Source organism: Balaenoptera musculus, chromosome 2, assembly GCF_009873245.2.
Source record: "Balaenoptera musculus isolate JJ_BM4_2016_0621 chromosome 2, mBalMus1.pri.v3, whole genome shotgun sequence".
NCBI classification, from domain to species: Eukaryota; Metazoa; Chordata; class Mammalia; order Artiodactyla; family Balaenopteridae; genus Balaenoptera; species Balaenoptera musculus.
Window position 1 is genome coordinate 65,852,974 of NC_045786.1, and position 8,560 is coordinate 65,861,533.

Below are 8,560 nucleotides of genomic sequence, written 5' to 3' on the forward strand. Positions count from 1 at the left end.
GGGCGTTTCTCCAGGAGCCCGCTCTTTCCTCGTCGCCGCAATCTCTGTACCGAACCCCCTGTGATAAAAGCTGCGTTCTAGAGAAAGGACAGGCCCTGCCCCAGGTGTGTCTGTACGACCCCTGGGTGCGGCGCGGCTTTGGGGGAACACAGGTGCGTCCTCTGTGGCGAACTAATCCTGACCTGGGTCACACCATATCCTGGAGATGCTTCAGGGACTTGAGGGACAATCACCTGAAAGTGTCCCCGCAAGTCTTCTGAAATCAGTCCTCCTCCCGAGTACCTCAGCAGAACCGGTTTCGGCAGATCCTGAACCGCTGAGACTGCGGAGGGGCGGGGTTAGCGGAGGTGGAGGCGGAGGGATAGGCTACGCATCACAGTCTCCCTCCACGCCCTGAAGTGCTGGATTCCTGCTCCTGATGATCATGCAATTCAATTAACTAGACGACGTTGTCGCTGTGGTGCGCACACCTGCTCTGTGGAAGGTGCCGGAAGAACAGAGAGGAGATCGGATGGCTGCCTTCAAGGAGCCCACTGTTTAGAGCAACAATAATAAAGTAATCAGCAGCTGTAGAGCTCTTTGTGGATCATCACACTACTTATATTTACATTTTCTCCTGTAATCCTAAATTAGTGCAACAGTATGAGGAAGGAATTACCATTCTCAGTTTGCTGATGAGTGAACAGACAAAAGAGAGGGGCGAGGACCTCCCCCAGATGATACAGTGACAGACCCAAGACTTGAACAGAGTCTTTTTCAGTCAAGCACAGCACTGTGCTTTGGATCTGTGAATTCCAGGGCCACTCATACCTGCTGCTTTATTTGAGCTTCACACTTGTCTTGGGAGGTGGATGGACAGCTAGTAGTCCTGTTTTCACCCATGAGGAGCTTGAATGACTTACTCGATCTCTTGGGTAGCAGATGTTGTCGCAAGCCTCAGGCATCTCCTTTGTGCAGACCCTTCCTAGTTGTGTTCCCATGTTGGACCTCATGCTTTTGACCACATTGCTCGCCTGCCAGGAATGCCCTCCTCATTATTCTGCACTGATCCAAACCCTCCCTGCCTCTCATGGCCCCACCTCCTTGCCAAACCCCTGACAACTACAACCCCCTGGTTGCCCGTGTTGCATTTGGGTCCAAGTGTCTGGTCTTGTTTTCATGAGCTTCTGGTCAATATAGACTGTGAGCCCACAGGCGTTCTGAGCACCAAGGCATGCCTTCTCTTACCGTGTACCCCTCAGTGAATATTTAATGCCAGTAGGTGCTCAGTGACTATTTAATGCCACCAAGAACAAATTAAGCAAAATAGACCTTCGACCTGCAGCAGAAGAAATTTAAATAGGATACATGAAAGCATTTGCCCTTAGAGAGCTCTCCAGCATCAGAAGTGGTCACATTCCCTGTCTGGGCTGTCTTGGGCAGGTCAGCCTCAAGACAGGAGGATGGACCTCAAAACCTTTCCAAGGCCCCTCCAGCCCCTGGAAACCGTTAAAGGGCAACTCAGGAACACTAGTCACCCTGCCCCCATGACTGTGACTCATCCATTTTTCTCTCTCATGGATATTTAAAATCCCAGATTGTCATCCTCGGCTACCCAGCATGCCTCTTGGCACCTTCCCCACCATCCACCAGCACTGTGGGCTCTGGGAACGAGACAAATACTTAATATCAGCTTAAGCCAAATGTAATTAGGAACATCAATCTGCTGCCCACAACCCACATGACACACTCCCAAAGCAGAAAGAAAATGTTTCTGATTCCTCACGTGCTGCTGGCTCGCCCCTTCTGTCACTCTCCCCAATCAGAACAGAGGTCTGGAAGAGCTAGGCCCCTCTCAAAGAACTTGGCATTCCCTCTGCAAGTCAAGGGCTTGGCCCCTAGGAGATACGCAGAAATGTGTGCATTTTCTGTGGTGTGACTGTCTATACCACAATACCTCCCGCCTCCTGGTCCCCTGCGACCTGGCCCATCTTAGTTTGAATTCTCCCCAAAGCAGAGCCTGAGAAAGGAATTGGATGCAGGTGGCTTAATTGGAAGGCGATCCCAGGAAGCAAGAGTGAATGGGGTAATTAGTGAGACTGGGAAGGAGGAAAAGCCAACGTAAAAATTGGCTTTATATTGTGTGTTCTCAAGGTCACTGCTGGAGCCAAGGGGGCCCACTTCCCTGGAGGCATCTGGGATGTGTCCAGATTGCCTGCCAAGAGTCATTCAGTGGACATTCATCCATGGGCTCCTCTTCCCCACTGTTTGAGGGCTGCCCCTTATGGCATTACTTTAGCTTGGAGAATGCCCTGGGGCAGAAAGTAGAAAGACACCCCCTCCCCACCAGCTCTTACTTGAGGTGGGATGCTGTTAGTTCAAGTCTGAGCTCTCTTGGACAATGCACTGAGCTGCAGGTGAAACCGGAGGGAGGCCGAGGGGATGTGTTAAAAATTGTGGAATAAATGAGAGTTTGCAGTGGAAGCTCTGGTCTCCTTTAGACTCTTTCATGCCTCAGTGCTGTAAACCATGCTCTATCCTCAGCCTTGAATGCCTTTACACCTCTTTCTCTGCATGGCAAACTCCTATTCATCTTTCAAATCCCAGCTCAGAAGGCACTACCTCTAGGTAGCTGTCCTGATACTACCTCCACGGTTGCCTGATTCACACTGTAGTATAATTATCATAATTAAATATATTTGTACTGTCTCTTTTGATGGGGCTGTGACCATGTGTTCTGTCTCTTTCTTTTTTTAATCACAAAAAGCAGTTGACACATAGGAGATGCTGGATTAACTGCTCAACCAATCCAATAGGGCTGCCATGGGCACCTGTAGCTTCAGCCTTAATAACCCCTTGGCTCAAATCTCAGCATGCCATAGGGAGGCATCTCGACATCAGGCTCTGACCCATTCAGTATGTTTGTTTGCCTAGCTTTTCCCAGGCCCCGTATTGGGTGCCACTGGGCAGAGTGAGGAGGTCTTGGTCCTTGCCTGCCAGAAGCTTGTAGTCTCCTAGGAAAGACCCGCAGCTGTGAGCACACATCCCAGACCATGGGTGGGAGCTGCACTGTAGCATGGGGCCAGAGGGAGGGAGGTTCTCAAAGCTGTGGAGCCCATCGGAGGGAGGTTCTCCTCCAGTCCTCACTGGCTGCCTCGTTCATGCCACCCCCCGACACACATCCATATAGCACCTGCCCTCAGGCACTCAGTGTCACGCCCTGCAGATCTTACTGTCCCTCAATTCCTTTCCTTCCTCTCCGTCTCTACTGTTACTACCCTAGCACAGCAGTGTGTTTTGCTTGGGCCACCCTGACTGGTCCTTCTGCCTCCTGCCTTGTGCCGAACAATCCATTCTCCACCCAGCAGCTCATGCACCCCTGACCAAACGCACACACATCTGCCTCGTTGAAACCCATCAGGGGTTCCCAGCTGCCTCTGGGATGAGGTCCAAACCGGGTCCTCCAAGACCTTTCCCAACCCCTGCATCTCTGTGTTGTCACTCTCATCACACTCTTGTCTTTCTCTCCACCTGAGCACCTTCCAGACTCTTCCTCATTCTTTCCTCAGATGTTGCCTCCTCCAGGAAGCCCTCCTGCACTGTGACTGGGATGGTTTAGATGCCCAGCCTCTGTGCTACTTTCCATAACTCCCTGAGCCTCCTTCTTTTCTGTACTTCTGAATTGTTTTTTTGTTTTTTGTTTTTTGTTTTTATCATTTCCTGGTTGTGTGTTTGACTTCCTGCTGGAGAACAAGCTGCTTGAGGACAGGGATTGGCTCTTTCTCTTGGTAATTCCAGCACACAGCAAGTGCCTTATTCAATACCTTTCCCTGCATATAATTCTTCTGGTCTTCATTTCCTTCTTTCTTTCTTTTTTATTGTCTCCCCATGCTCTCTCCCCCTTACCTGTCTCCACTGGTGCATCTACTTTTCCATGCTTCAAGTCTGTATGTCTGTGACCTCCCCACACCTCTTCACTAAACCTCTAGTGCCTACCTTTCCCACTCTGCCCCCTCCCCTCCCGGCACCCCCTCTGCTGTTCTTCATGTCTGGGTGTGGGGTTCTCCCCTCTCCACCTCCCCTTGACTTTCATGGTTTCTCTCTTCCTCCTGTCTCTCCTCCAGCTCTATCCTCCCACCACATCTGCTTGTTTTTGTCCTACAGCCCTTCTCATCTCTGTGTGTTTCCCTCTCCCTGTCCCTGTGGCTCTGTCTCTCTTCTCTGTCCCCCTCGCTCTCTTTCTTTGTCCCTCACCCCCTTTCTCCGTGGCCTCTGTACAACACACACAGGCTGACTCTGGTGTGGGAGAAATGCTGGGCTGCTCTCGGGGTGTCCTCTCTCACCCCATATCTGACAGGGGATGACCGGTGAGCCACCTGGAAGCAGGCAGGTCTGGGGCCTCTGAGAGCTGCATCCCTCACTGGGGTTACCTTCACCTGGGCAGCAGGCTCTTTGCTCTCAATCCACTGTAGGAGCTTGTGCGCCTGTGTGTGGGACTGGATGGATCCATATGTGTACTGCGCATAGGTGGGGGGTATGGAAATGGATGATGGAGGGAGGAGCCTCGTAAGTGGGCTCAGTGAGGGAAGCTCGGGGTCAGCCTCCCCAGAGCTCTGCTCTCCCCGCTCTCCCTGGGGCCATGATGGCAAGCAGACACATTCACTCACAGGGAGGACAGATGGCTCACCCTGGTAGGGCTCCCTGGCAGAGCCTGCACGTGCGTGCAGCCCAGAGACAGCTGTGCTCCAGAAACACTGTGCACTCTCACATAGTGCAGTGGCCAAGTACCTGGCTCCGGAGCCGTAATATGTGGGTTCAAACCCCAGCTCCTGCACAGTGTCATCAGGACAGTTGTTTGACCTCCTTGTACTCCATCTCCTTTTCTTCATCATGAAGGTAAGAATAACTCTGGCCTCACAGAGCTGTTATGAGGTGTAAATGAGAGAAAGCACTTGGGGCAGTGTATCCAGTCCATAAATCCTGTTATTACTATGAGAAATCAACAGTGTTCCTTGAACGGTGTTCAATCCTTCAGTCCTCATAATTTTTAAGTCAGGGTGGACTAAACAACTATTTTTTAAAATTTGTAATTAATTTTTAATGTGAGAATATGCGTTATAGGGAAGAACATCTTGCCAATCATTATCAGCATCACTGTCTTCATCACCATCACCATCACTATCATCATCATCATTCTGTTAATCTATACAGTGCTTATTATGTGCCAAGAACTATTAATACTAATATAAATATAACATATGTGTATGTGTTGGACTAAACAACTATTATCTTCCCCATTTCTCAGGAAAGGAAACTGAGGCTGGGAGAGACGATGCAGGTTGCCCAGGCTCACAGCTAACGTGTAGCAGAGTGCGCCCAGGGCCCAGGCCTGACTCCATCTTTGCTGCACTTTCCACAACCCCAAGTATCTGCCTGAGCATCTTGTGTATTAGGGTCCCTCCAAGGTGGGAGTCAGGAATCTGAGTTCTTGCTCAAGTGTTGCTGCCTGTAAGCATGTGGTTTACCAAAGCCCCATCTCCCAGCCAAGCCATGGTTCACTCATTTATAGAATCGGATTACAAAAACCCATCTACTTAAGAACTAGAAATTGGCAAACATTATATTTAACATGAAAAATGTTTGGGGAAAAAAAAAAAAGGAAAGAAAAAAGGAAAAAAAGCCTGCCATGCCACCAATAACCAACAGAAGGCGAAAGCAGTCCCTTGTATAGAGCCACTTGGGCCCTGGGAATTTCCAGCCTTTAGATCCTTTGGATCTAAACTTTGATAACACCCACATCAGTGGTTCTCAAAGTGTGGGTCTCAAACCAGCATCAGTTTCACACGCGGGCTTGTTATAAATGCAGATTTGTGGGGCTTCCCTGGTGGCGCAGTGGTTGAGAGTCTGCCTGCCAATGCAGGGGACACGGGTTCGAGCCCTGGTCTGGGAGGATCCCACATGCCGCGGAGCAACTGGGCCCGTGAGCCACAACTACTGAGCCTGCACGTCTGGAGCCTGTGCTCCGCAACAAGAGAGGCCGCGATAGTGAGAGGCCCGCCCACCGCGATGAAGAGTGGCCCCCGCTTGCCGCAACTAGAGAAAAAAAGCCCTCGCACAGAAACGAAGACCCAACACAGCCAAAAATAAATAAATAAATAAAACAAATTAAAAATAAATAAATAAATGCAGAATTGTGAGCCCTGCACCAAGTTTACTGACTCAGGGTCCAGCAGTATGTTTAAATAGGCCCTCCAGGGGATTCTGAGAATCACTGATTTACATCATAAGGTATGGTGAGCACCCCATCAGATAAATTCTATGTCCCAGGTAATATAGTTGAATTTTAACTTGGCCTTCAATATCTTAACCAGCGGCTTTCAAAATCTTTCCTCTGAGGACAAGATTACAAGTATGGCAGGGGGCAGAAAGGTGACAGCAGGTGCCTGAAACAGCTCCAGCAAGGGACTGTAGCTTTGACGTTTCCTGCTTTGGCTTGAAATTGTGTGCAAACTTAGTGGCTCCAGGTACTGTCCTGGTTTAGCCCCGCTTGCTTCTCTGAGGTTGAACCTGAAGTTACACCCAGGAGTGGAAATAGCAAGTATCCTGACAGGCTCATGGGAGAACAAGGGTGGGGTCTCAGAGCCTGGAAGCAAGGTCTTGGAGATCCACTTAGAGTCCAGCAGCCTCTCCCCAGATGCCCCTCAGCCAGACCAGCCCCGAGCAGGGCCCCCCTGGTCCTGCTCACCCCTAGCCCTCTGTGCCTGCCCCCAGGACGGCTCTCCTCCATTCTCCTCCGGGCTGGCCAGATCTGGCTACACTTCAGGGCTCAGCAGAAAGCCGCAGGGATACTCTGTCCCCTCCCTCCACTGCGCTCCCAGCACTTAGCAGCTCTTCCATGTTAAATACCCCGAGGCCTCTGCCATTGCTGCATCTCAGTCCCTCATTCTTTGTAAAGAACAGGCTTTGGACCAGATGGTCGCCAAGGCCTTCTCTGCCTGCTCCAAGCTGTTCTGAACTCTAGTGCACAAGAACAACTCTTACCTCTCTCAGTCAAATCTGCCCTTAGCATGTGCAGGGCCTTGTGTCTGCGGGACCCTTGTTAAAAAACAAAATTCAACTGAGTAAACTTGAAGATCTAATTGGCTTTATTAGGTGATTCATGAATCGGCAGCATCCTATCTTGCAACTAGAAGGGTGCTCCGAGGGGTTGTACAAAATGGAAGGTTTTTATAGAAAGACAGGCGAGGCAATTCACAAAAGAAAAGAGGGGATTATTTTTAGGTCAGGACATCCTCTTTTTGTAGGGAAGGGACTGGCAAGGGTTTTATCATGCAGATTGCCTCTTTTTCCTCTGGGGCCTGGAGAGGGCCTACGTGACAGATTACCTCATTGTTGGTGACCAGAAAATTCCAGACTGGTTTATTATGATTACATTTCTGGTGAAGACTGAAGCTGCAATTAGCTTAGGTATTCAATCTAGGTTTGGTATCATGGGCTTTAGCACAAGCGACGCCATTTGGGGCATGCGGTTTTTCTCTTTAACACCCCTGTCTAGACCAACAATTTGATTTTTAAATATAATACAAAATTCTTGGCCCTTATGAGGTATTGTGATTTATCAACAAATGGGTAGAGAAAAGGTCTTAACATATTTGTTTATTGTCCAATCAGTGCACGTGAAGATCCTTTGTAGGATCCAAGAACCGGCTTTTCCTGTTCAGGTCCAGGAACCATCTCTTCATGTTCTTTATTGTCAAATATGTCATTCCTGGTTAATTTCCTTTCTTCCATCATGAAAAAAAAAGAAGTGAGAATGCTGTTATTATGCACAATGCCATGGCTCACAGGAACCTGTTTGTATGGAAACAACGTGGATGTTTTTGCCTCTGCAGTTTCCTGCTACCCTTTACTTAATGCTGGTTGCAGCCTTACTCCTGACCCTGCATCATCCATTGTATTGCCATGAATCCTGGTTTCCAGTGACTCTCTCAAAGGGTCAGCTTCACTGGTGATGACCATAAATGCAAGTCTTACCCAGTGTGCCGGAGAATGAGAAGGATCAGTTGTTTTCTAGTCATAAATTGACCATTCAGAATGTTCGGGTGTAAATAACAAACGCTTTAGGCCATAGAAGACTGCAATGGGGTGGGGGATGCCCTGGGCGCTCTTGGAAATTAGCACCAGGGTAAAGGATGCTTGCTGCCACCCCTGCCACTCTTGGTGCTGTATAGGCCGGAGGTGACACCATGATCAAAGCACAGATGGGCAAGAGCCACCGCACAGACCCACACACGGGGCTCAAGCCCAAGGGTCAGCAGTGGACTAATGGTAGCCCAGAAGCCGGAACTTGTCCTGAGTCTGATGTGAGGATCACTCAAAATCAGCACATCAGCACCATTCCAGTGGCCCAATCTCGCAGAATCTCAATCCTGCAAGAGCAATATGGCACCAGCCAGGCTGTGGGAACAACCAGCTCACCAGACCACCCTCTTAGACCTGGAGCTTGGCCCCAAGGGCTCTAGGACAGCTCCCCGCTGTGTGTGAATCCTGGGGGTGCTGGTGGAGGGTTATTGCACCAACT